Genomic DNA, 11,968 nt, shown 5'->3' with positions numbered 1-11,968 from the left:
AAATGAGCCTTGAAAACCCCAAGGAGCAGTGGGCGACTAAGGAGAATGTGGAGGAGGATCCAGGTCTAAACTATCAAGTTTTAGGGCAGTGTTTCCCATTTACAGGTACCAGGCCACGGAAGCCTCACTACCGGGTCACAAGAAAAGCCAAAGCTAGCCCCGCCCCCAGCAAAGCTAGCCCCGCCCCATCTCTGTGTTGTGCAGAGAGCTGCTGGACTGCCTCTCCATCCTTCTCCCCCGCTCCCAGTGTTTGAGAGAAAAGCTAGCATCCACTGGCACTTTAGTCCCATGAAGTGTTCTTCAAGGTATGAGCTTTCATGTGCCTTGCAGTATGTTCTTTTGGGGAGATTTCCCCGGGAGGCCTGAGTGGCAAAGAAGGGTTTGTTTTTTCGCTGGGAGCGGTGGGGAGTGGGCATTCTAGTAGCTATTTTTTTTTTTACCAAATGACCCCTGGGCAGAATTTTTTGCTGGCTGGGGTCATTTTATGGTGAGGAACGCTCTTTCTTTCTTTCTTTCTTTCTTTCTTTCTTTCTTTCTTTCTTTCTTTCTTTCTTTCTTTCTTTCTTTCTTTCTTTCTTTCCCTGCAAGTGATGCTCTGTCTGTGTTTTTGGTGCTGGGAGGGGGGGGAAGCAACAGTGGGAGGGCTTCTAGTGCCCTGGCCCCACTGGTGGACATTCTGGTGCTTTTTCGGCATTGTATGAGAGAAGTTTGGACTGGATAGTCCACTGGCCTGATCCAACATGGCTCCTCTTATGTTTATGTTTTTTCTTTCCATGTCTTTCTTTTCCTTTCCTTTCCTTCTATTTCATTCTTTCCATTTCTTTCTTTCCCTTTCTCTTTCTTTCTTTCCTTCCATTTTTACTGGCTGAAACTTTTCTGTTCATCATATTGTTGTTGCAGACATAGGAGCTGTGCCAATGAAAAGTTGGCACCCCCAGTTGTAGCCAGGTGACCTGCTATGAGATTTCTTTGTGAGTAAGAGATGTGGGACAGAAAGAGATTATTGGAGATTACTGCGGTATATCTCAACAGCACTGGAAGAGATGGTACTATGAACTTGGCACCATTTTACTGGCCCTGCTTTTAACAGCTGTCTGACACCAAAATTAAACTCCTCCCATAGATATTAGAAAGGATGAAAGTAGTTCACTGGCTAAGTATCTGCACAACAGGTTGCTTTTAAAAGCATGGGAAACACAGCCAGTAAAAAACTGCAAGCCCCTCATAAATATCCTTTTTGGGATAACTGCAGAAAAGCTTGTTTGAACTTCATATAACTTGAAATTAATTCATTAATTGCAATACAATTCTCTGCCACCTTTCACAGCAATTTCCCTGTGTTTCAACCAAAGAAAAGTATGAAAAATAGCTGTTGAAAGATTTTCTTGAAACCAAGCAAGCTTGGTTGTAGCTTAAGGCAGGGTTCCAGTAGTAGCAGCTGAAGAAAGGGCACTAAATGGGTCAGCATATTTTGAGGTACAGCAGCTGCCAGGGCCCAGTGTGGGTGGTACACAGTGCTGGCATTCCTGATGGCAATGGCAACAGCACTCCCAATTGCATACACTGGCCAGTGCTGTTGAGGAAGAGATGTGTAGGTGGTGCAGGCAATTGAACATGGGCATTAGGAGTGCTTGCAAGCTGGAGAAGAATACACAAACAGATAAGTGCATGCAGGTGTGGGGGTGGAAAGAGAAGGCTGCCCACTTTCCACCCCCATTTTGGCTCAACATGAGTTTCAGAGAGATTTTTCTGAAAATGAATTTATTTCTGAAGAAGAGGCAGGTTTGGGGGAGTGCCCTGGAAGTGACATCAAAGGAAAAGGTGGAGTTTTGGTTCATTGTGCCCCGGAAGTGACATCACTTGGTCCTTGACACCACAGGAAGTGACATAATTCCTGTCTTCCGGCTCCACCCCCAAATTTTAGTGGGCCACGAAGGAGAAGTGTAAAAATAACTGGGCCATGGGAAAGAAAAGTTTGGGAAACCCTGCTTTAGGGTATAAAGAGTATCTTTGCATGCCCCCTGGTTGCTGGTGGCCCTCATGCCCTGGAAGCACACAGTACAGTTAATTGCAAGCCCAGGATGGATGGACTGTGAAATAATGTGATAGGAAAATAGAAGTGTGACTGTGTTTCCAGTACTTTTGACGAAGTGTCCCTGGAAATTTGAGTCCTCCTTCCTGTTGTGAGGGGAGGGAAACTCTCCTTAATGTCTTAATGAATAAGGAACTGAGAACCAATTTAAGCCTCCTGGGATTACAATGGTTTAGTTGTGATTCATGCCGCCAGAGCTGAGGTATTCTGGTCCGTACTGCACACCTCCAGTCTCATGTTTAATATTTTCCCATTCCCTTCTCGCCAGAACCTTCTGTTTTGTTTTTTTAGGGAGTAGCTAGTGTGTGTGTGTGAGAGAGAGAGAGCACATCTGGAAGTCATGGCGACCACTGGTGACTGACCTCTACTGGGGGCAATGAGGATATTCAGGGAGGTGGCTGAATAAAGCCTGTCCCTGTCCTCCAGACTGCTGGTATTCCAAGGAGGTCTCCCATCCAAGTACTTGCGAGAGTCGACCCTGCTTAGCTTCTGAGATCTGAAGATGCTGGGCTTGCCTGGGCACTGTCTACCCTGAGGTAGAGCATCTGAGGAACTCCCTTGTCATAGGCCAAGGGCTTTAAGTAGAAGACCATGCTGTGGAGGTCTGCGCAACAGTTACAACTCTGAAGGCTCTAATTCTTTAGTTTAAAGTCTGTTAAAGTTCAGAGGTTAACCTAAACCCTTCATCACAGGTAGGTAAGTGGTTGCAGATCATTTTGCCTGCTGATATCCAGAATATGGAAGGTGGCATTTCATATGTTGAGAATGATTGCCAGCAGAACTGCAAGGAATCTAGTGTGGCCGCAGGAGTCATGAGAAATAGACTGGTGGAAATCTCCTGGAAAGATGGAAGTAATTTTCCATCTAGTAGGTTAGGAGATCTAGTCGTCTAGCCAGATCTCAGAAGCTAAGAAGGGTTAGCCCTGGCTGGTATTTGGATGGGAGACCACCAAGGAATACCAGGGCTGTGATATGGAGGCAGGCAACAGCAAACCACCTCTGAATGTTTCTTGCCTTGAAATCCCCATGAGGGTTGCGATAAGTTAGCTGTGACTTGACAACAGCAACAAGGTTGCTAGAGAGTCTTCAAAGGCAGAACTGTCCCTTGTTGGGAAGTTGGAATGGGTGGGAAAGACTTGACTTTGGAAAGGGAGAGCTTCTGGAACAGAAGAGACATGAATGAAAATGCCCGGGAAGTAGGGTTGACATCATTGCACTGGGCACATTGTGCAAGGGATGCTCTATCGTTGGGGGGAAAACTATGGTCACCATAGAGTTTTTACTCAAATGCTAGAGCACCCACACACAATATGCCCAGTGTGATGGCATCGTATCTGGATGATGTCATCGTATCAGACGTGCCAGAGCTCTTTGGGGCAGGGCTCCCCTGTCAGCCAGTTCTGTAGTGGTGGCTTGGAGGCTCCAAAAGCTGTGGAAAACCCACCCCCATTGGTGGGTGGGAACCCTACCAGGAAGCACCAAGGAGGGAAAAGAGGCCTACATGTGGCCTGAAATAGTAATCTGTTCTGTTCTTCACTTACCATCACGGAGAAGTGTGTTTTCCATTTAGATCTTGGGAAAGAGCATTGTGTTTATGGGTTTTAAATTAGCCTCCTGTTGGGAAATGCATTTTAAATTCAGAAGTGTGGAGAGATGGCAATAAATGGAGATGAGACTTAAAATTTAGCATTCTAGCATGGCTAACTAGTCTTATCCGCTGCATGGCTACTTTTTCAACTCTTTGTAAGCTGGTTTCTTGTTCACAGAGAACTTTGAGACAGGAAGACAGGCAATTCACCTTGCATATGAGATCAAAGGAGTTTCACACCCAAGGTGCCAACTGACCACTACAGTGTTTACATTCTTTCTTGGCTTAGAAGAGCCAGGACCTAATTGGGTTTAAGCTACAATATATCACTTCCTCTTTTAGGTAAACAACAGCAGTTAACTCTATAATGGCTGGAATGTAAACAACTTCTATTCCAACACCTCCCCTTGTGCTATAGTTGTTATATCACTTTTTTGTTTAACTATCTGCTTTCCTTTTTTGCAATCAATGTTTGCAAAAACAAATACAGTTAAATTTCCCCTTTTTTGGAGCACTAGAAAGGGAAACTTGAACAGAACCATCCTGGCTCTTCTTATGACCAAATGGTGATGCTGAATTTGGATTCTACCCCCCCCCCCCATTTTTTTTTTTTTTTGCAGTTTCAAGACCAGCTGATTAGCATGTCAAGAACCACATGTGTGAGAATCAGAAGCAGTCTTAGTGATTTTGTGGACCCATCCTGGGTTTTTGCCCAAAGCCAGCTGCTTCTGGGACTCAAAATTCTGGGGCTATGGAAAAATCCATGATGGGGCGTCAGCTTCTGCCTGCTAACCTCTATGCCAGGCCCAAGCAAGGTAAGAAGAAGAGAAGGCTTTTATACCCTACTTTTCACTACCTTCCGTACTGGGCACATATACAACCTGTGCTGCGCCAGCTTCACTGGCTCCTAATGGAGTACTGAGTCAAGGTCAAGGTTCTGGTGTTGACTTTTAAGAACTTGAGTGGTCTGAGACCAATGTATCTACAGGACTGTATCCTCTGGTATGTCCCCAGGAGAGTGTTGTGCTCATTGGATAGAAATCTGCTGGTGGTTCCTGGCCCCAAAGACATCTGGCTGTCCTCAGCCAGGGCCTTTTCAATCCTGGCCCCAACTTGGTAGAACTCTCTGCCAAACACCATCAGGGCCCTGTGGCATCTGATGCAATTCTGCAGGACCTGTAAGGCAGAGATGTTCCACCTGGCTCTTGGTTGAGGGCAGTGGCAGTTTTCAAACTGGCTGGCACCCTCCCTTACTCTCCAGACTTATTTGTTCCCCTTTCCGTCTTCCTTTGAAGAGGTCAGCGGTCCAGAATGGGAAATAATTAAAAATTCACCACGTGACTTTTAGAGTTGTTATTTCTAATTCTGTATTCTGTTTTATGATCTGATGTTTTATTATATGTTATACATCATCTAGAGCCCTGATGTAGCAGGGATTAGGCAATTCAACAACATCTTAAGGAGTCTCAAAGTGGCTTACGATCGCCTTCCCTTCCTTTGCCCATGACAGGCACCTTGTGAAGTAGGCGGGGCTGAGAGAGATCTGAGAGAGCTGTGACAGGCCCAAGGTCACCCAGGAGGCTTCCGGTAGAGGAGAAGCAGTGAATCCAACCTGGTTCTCCAGATAGTCTGTCACTCTTAGCCAGTACTCCATGCTGGCTGCCTTGCTCCATGTGAAGTGAGTAGGAGCTATTGCTGCCGCCAGAAACCAGCTCCCTGAGCACCAAGTGGGGCAGGTGCAAGCAATGACAGGTGCTTGTGCTTTTTTTGCCCCTTTTGAGGGGGCAGGCAGGCTCTGGGTGGTCATTCCCCCCCCAAAAATGTTGAGTCTGTGGTTGCTGCCCCTGTTGCCCATTAGCTAAGACTTCTGGTGAGATTCTGGAAATCTGATTTAAATCCATCTCTTTTTTAATCCTTGGCTATTTAAATAATGTCATTCTTCATTTAATGTCATTTAAATAAGTCTTTCTCTGACTAGCAGTGGCTCTCCAGGATCTAGTATCTCCCACTCAGCCTTATCTGTCTTTATATTACAGCCCACTGGCCATTCAGAACCAGAGTAAGACAGATAAAAACCCTAATATAAACTTAATTAGCTCCATAAAACCTCTCTGTACATCACATTCCTTAAGATACCATCTGTGTTAGGGTTATATTACCTATTTGCTGAAAGGAATAGCCAGTATGCAGAAATGACAAAAATATACAATATTGGATATGCAGTAATGGTGAAATTAATAATTAAGTTGAAAAACAGATTAGTTATGAAATTCAAAATGTAAAATGTTGAAGTAGGTTTTAGAGCCAGTTTGGAGTAGAGAGCCAGTTTGGTGTAATGGTTAAGTGCGGGTTTGATTCCCCACTCCTCCACTTGCGCCTGCTGGAATGGCCTTGGGTCAGCCATAGTTTTCACAGGAGTTGTCCTTGAAAGGGCAGCTGCTGTAAAAAGCTCTCTCAGCTCCACCTACCTCACAGGGTGTTTGTTGTGGGGGGGGGGGGGTGGGAAGGTAGAAGAGATTGTGACTGCTCTGAGATTCAGAGTATAGGGCGGGATGTAAATCCAGTTTCTTTTTCTTTATAGCATTTTATAAAGAGTGACCCCAAAACCTTTCAATGTAATGAAGGGGGTGTTGGGGAAAAATATTTTCTATTCATGTATTTTGTTCTATATAATCCCCTTTTGATACATATAATTATGATATGTAATTATTTTTTTCTTTTCTGTATTTTATTATGTTTTTATTATCTCTGTTTTACAAAAAAAAAAACCCACTTAAAAAGATACCTGCAGTTAAAAGATTACAAGATGAGTTGATCTGAGTAAATTATGCAGTGACTAATCTCCGCTTGTATTTTCATTGCAGAACATTCCTATCTTTATTTGTGTCTGCCTGGAAGTCTCAAATATGTGAGGCAATGACAAAGGAAACTGGCTCTAAGCATGTACAGAGTGCCCTGCCCTCGCTATACTAAGTGACCACCACAGCCCGATCTCAACACAAATAAAAGGGAGGAGATTTTCTGCCCATTTGGAACACAGCTTCATACCCTGGGACAGAAATCAGTTGCTCAGCTTTTTCCCCCTGACACCCCCTCCCCCCAATCCTTCTTCAACAGCTAACCTTGAGGGAAGGAGGGTGCATGGAGTGTAGGGTTCCAGGTCTGTGTTGGAAAATATCTGGAGACTTTGGAGGTGGATCCAGGAGAGGGAAGCGTTTGGGGAGGGGAGGGCCACAGCATGGTACAATGCCATAGACTGAGTCTACCCTTCAAAGCAGCCATTTTCCCCAGGGGAGCTGATCTCTGCCAGCGGGAGATCAGCTGTAGAAGCAAATCTCCAGGCCCCACCTGGAGGCTGGCAACCCTAAATTGTGTGTGGGAGGGGTGTCTTTCCAAACCAGCAGTGTTGCTGAAGAAGCTGCCTGCCTGTCATTTGTGCCTTTTTATCCCATGGGGGCTTCAGGAGCCCTAGTTTCTCTGGCCCAGATTGAGCCGTCTTCTGGTCTGGGGGCAGCCATTCAGGAGAGAGGCCCCAGTGCCTTTCTCTCTTATTGCTAAGTGACCTCAGGGTGGCTCCTAGGGTTGCCTGGTCTGTTTTGAAAAATACCTGGAGACTTTGGGAATGGAGCCAGGAGAGGGCAGGGTTTTGGGAGGGGGGGCCCCTCAACATGGGACAATGCCATCGAGTCTACCTTTCAAAGCAGCCATTTTCTCTAGGGGACCTGATCTTCGCAAGCTGGAGATCAGTTATAAAAGTGGGAGATCTCCAGGCCCCACCAAGAGGCTGGCAACCCTAGCGGCTCCACTCCCTCCAAGGAAGGGGAAGAAGGACTTAGGCTGGCCACGCAGCGCTGTGTGTAATCTTCCCCAAGCAAGCTGGGCAGCCCAGTCCAGAAAGAAACAGTGGCCCTGGTAGCAGGAGGAGGCTGGTAAACTAGAAAATAGCAAAAGCCCTGGAACTCTTGTTACCAGGAACGCAGAACAGACATTCTTTCCATGTACCTTCTCTGCTATATCTGGGAAAGAAGAGAGCCAGGGACTGCTTGATTCACAGGTGTTCTTGCCATGGCAGAAGCCAGGAGGTGCAACGTAGCCACAGCACACAGAGATGTGTGTTACACAAGAGGACATTATTACAGGCCTGCCAGTGGCCCCTAGTGAGTTCAAGGCCAGTGCTGTTTTTTGCCCACTGCATCAAGCAGCTTTTTACTCAGGCATGGTGAGTGTTGGAATTGGATCCGTTTGTGACATCCATCCCTTCGTGTCTGAGCTGGCCTTGAGGAGGTTCAGCCAACGACCAGCACAGACACGAAGGAGTTTCACTTCATTTCTTACAACTTTGAAACTTGCAGCCAAAGGCTCTGCGCATGGAGTGGAATGAGATACCAAACATACCAGCTCATACCAGTTCAGAGCACAGGAGAGGAATTGCCATGTTTAAAATGTCTCCCAGGGTAAAAACTTGTCCACAGGTAAAAGCTAGCAGATAAAGGAGGCAGGTTATATCTCAGCCCATTTCTTGCTGTGCTGCATTTTTACTTTCAGGGAATTTTTCATACACAAGTCTTCGGTGTGAAGTGGCACAGTCCGTTCTGCCACCTCATTCAAAGGAGGACTGAGCATTTGTGATATGAACATTCTGTCTGTGACATATGATCTGTTAAAGTGTCTTCACATTCACACTGGGTGGCAAATGTACATGATGTACGAACTGGCCCTTGGGCATCTGCTTCCCCCGACACCTCAGGTACCATCACAGATCAAACACCTGGATGTGACCATTACAGGCATGGATGGAATAAAAAAAATATTTGGATATTAGTTAACATGTTAGAATATGTGACTGCTTTAAACACATGCACGCACACGCACACACAAACAAGGTAACATTCATCATTTACCAAGTGAGAAAAATCTTGCTTAAATCATCTCCAGGATCAAAACTAATTAAATTCAGGGCAATAAATATTAGGCAAGCTAAGCCTTCGCTCTACCCCTTATGATCGCTTCATTTTTGGAGAGACAAAAAGATGTGTAGCTGGGAAAACAGATGTCAATTGCCCAAGTCTCTTGCAGGAAAGTAATGCTAAATTTATTTAAATATCAACACCCTCTAGGCCACACTTCCTAGCTATTCAGCCACATTCCATGACCATATTCCATGATCATATTTTTAATGTGGATCTTGGGGAAGGAGCCAGTCAGTTTCATTTTGCGATCCAATCAGAATGATACCTTTCTCTAGCAAAACACCTGGAACACAGGGTTCAAAATTTGACCTTTATCATTCAATTTGGGCGGAACTGTGATCTTCAGCATGGAAGTTTGAATCTTTCGGTCTTACTACCTGGGCTACAGGAGGAATAACATCACATGATCCAAATTAATTTTGTTTTCCAAGAGAACAAAATTCTGACAAAGAATCCTAGTCTTAAATTAAGAAAAGACTCCCATTTATTTCCAATAAGTCCTGGTGCCCTGATCCAGTTGTAACTAGGTAAGAGAATGCTAAATAGATGTGTCTGGCCTGCCCTGCCCTGGCTTCCAAGAAGGAGGTGAATAACATGGCACACAGAAGACAGATGCTTGAGACACTGCTAAGAGGATGCTTTTATAGCTAGGAGCCCCCGCTTTTCCTTGCTCAGGTTGCAATGTGACAACTTCTTCACATGTTTGGGTTGTTGATCTTGTTACTTCTCCCCTGGAAGCCTTCGATGAGTCATCTTGGCAACCACCAGCATCTGTGTGTGTGTGAGGAAATTTCAAGGCTGGATTCTCAAAAGAGGTCAGCAGTTTATGTCGTCAATGGGCGGAAAATGACCCCTGAGCTCTGCAGTTGTATGAAGTGATGGTGTTCCTATGTCCCGTCTTAATTATATTTGAAGGTAAGGAAGCTCAAGGAGAACTGCTACTTGGTTGTAATGCCAGGACCTTTTAAGAACATAAGAGAAGCCATGTTGGATCAGGCCAACGGCCTATCAAGTCCAACACTCTGTGTCACACAGTGGCAAAAATTTTTATATACACACATACACTGTGGCTAATAGCCACTGATGGACCTGTGCTCCATATTTTTATTTAAACCCTTCTTGAAGGTGGCTATACTTGTGGCCGCCACCACCTCCTGTGGCAGTGAATTCCACATGTTAATCCCCCTTTGGGTGAAGAAGTACCGTACTTCCTTTTATCCGTTTTAACCTGTCTGCTCAGCAGTTTCATCGAATGCCCACAAGTTCTTGTATTGAGAGCCAGTTTGGTGTAGTGGTTAAGTGTGCGGACTCTTATCTGGGAGAACCGGGTTTGATGGCCCACTCCTCCACTTGCACCTGCTAGCATGGCCTTGGGTCAGCCATAGCTCTGGCAGAGGTTGTCCTTGAAAGGGCAGCTGCTGTGAGAGCCCTCTCCAGCCCCACCCACTTCACAGGGTGTCTGTTGTGGGGGGGGAAGGCAAAGGAGATTGTGAGCCGCTCTGAGACTCTTCGGAGTGGAGGGCGGGATATAAATCCAATATCTTCTTCTTCTTCTTCTTCTTGTATTGTGAGAAAGGGGGAAAAGTACTTCTTTCTCTACTTTCTCCATCCCATGCATTATCTTGTAAACCTCTATCATGTCACCCCGCAGTCGACGTTTCTCCAAGCTAAAGAGTCCCAAGCGTTTCAACCTTTCTTCATAGGGAAAGTGCTCCAGCCCTTTAATCATTCTAGTTGCCCTTCTCTGGACTTTCTCCAATGCTATAATATCCTTTTTGAGGTGCGGCGACCAGAACTGCACACAGTAAGTTTTGAGTTTTGAGGTTTTGAGTTTTAAGTTTTGAGTTTTATGTAGTTGCCATGGCAGAGTGGAAATGCTGGTGCTATTTCAGTATTTCATCCTCTGCAAACTGCTTGCTATCAATAATGAGGGAATCCTGCCTCTCACATTTGAGGAGCTCAGAGTACCTCTCCATGTTCAGAGTTTGGAGTACCTCTCCATGTTCAGAGGAAGTCAGTCTCTGAATCCCAGAGGTAGGAGGCACCATCAGGGAAAGGCCTTGGCCTCTCTGCCCAGTTGCTGGCCCTCCAGAGGAACTAGTTGGCCCCTGTGAAAGTCAGGATGCTGGACTAGATGGGCCAGTGGTCTGATCCAGCAGGCCGTTTTGGTGTAGTGATTAAGAGTCAGTTTGGTGTAGTGGTTAAGAGCGGCAAACTCGAATCTGAAAAACTGGGTTTGATGCCCCGCTTCTCCACATGCAGCCAGCTGAGTGACAAGTTCACTCAGAGCTGTTCTCTCAAGAATGGCTCTCTCAGAGCTCTCTCAACCACACTTTCCTCACAAGGTGTCTGTTGTGGGGAGAGGACAGGAAGGACATTGTAAACTGCTCTGAGACTCCAAGTGAAGGGCAGGATATAAATTTCTTCTTCTTCTTCCTCATCTTCTTTCCTGTCCTCCATTAGGTGGTATTCTCAGTGCATGTCTAGTTGACAGGACCTATGTTGGGGGCATGAGGACAATGTTGTCATGCAGTTAGCACCTTAACTGTCTCTTTCCCCAGACTCTGCAGTGACATCCCATGTTGGATCAGACCTTACAACAACCTTGTGAGGCAGGTCAGACTAAAAGAGTGTGGCAGGTACAAGGTTGTCAGTGACCTCTGAGAATTCAGCCAAGAAACTCCATCTTTCCTCAACATACCTGATGAGTTTTGTGAAATTCAGCAATTACATGTATGGAAAAACCAGCTAGATTGTCAGGGTACAAAACCATGCAGTGCAAGCACCTGAGGGGAGATTTTCATGCCATCCCTCACCTCTGAATATTAACAGCTGAAACGTTCATTGTCAACGTGGCAGTGAAATCTGTGTTTTTCTCACAGGAGCCATGAACCATCTGTCTGTCCTCTTCTAAGAGACGAACACTGCCTCCATTCATTCACTGAGTGACAGTCACGGTGTACTTGTTCTTAGCATACCCGACCTTGAAGGTGAAGGGTAGGTAATAAAAGAAAATATGGGGAAAGAGATGTTCATTGGCTCCATTTCAAGTTGGGGAAAGCAGTACATGTGGTGAGGGCGGGGGGACTCCAGTACATCTGGTAGAGAGGCGTTTAAGCCCCCTCCCAGTACGTACCATTTTCCTGATCCAAATGAGTCTCCCATGTGCCTGGGAATTAGGTGGTATTCTCAGTGCATGTCTAGTTGACAGGACCTATGTTGGGGGCATGAGGACAATGTTGTCATGCAGTTAGCACCTTAACTGTCTCTTTCCCCAGACTCTGCAGTGACATCCCATGTTATAAGAATATAAGAAGA

Source organism: Heteronotia binoei, chromosome 14, assembly GCF_032191835.1.
Source record: "Heteronotia binoei isolate CCM8104 ecotype False Entrance Well chromosome 14, APGP_CSIRO_Hbin_v1, whole genome shotgun sequence".
In the NCBI taxonomy this organism is placed as follows: Eukaryota; Metazoa; Chordata; class Lepidosauria; order Squamata; family Gekkonidae; genus Heteronotia; species Heteronotia binoei.
This window is presented reverse-complemented; position numbering follows the sequence as displayed.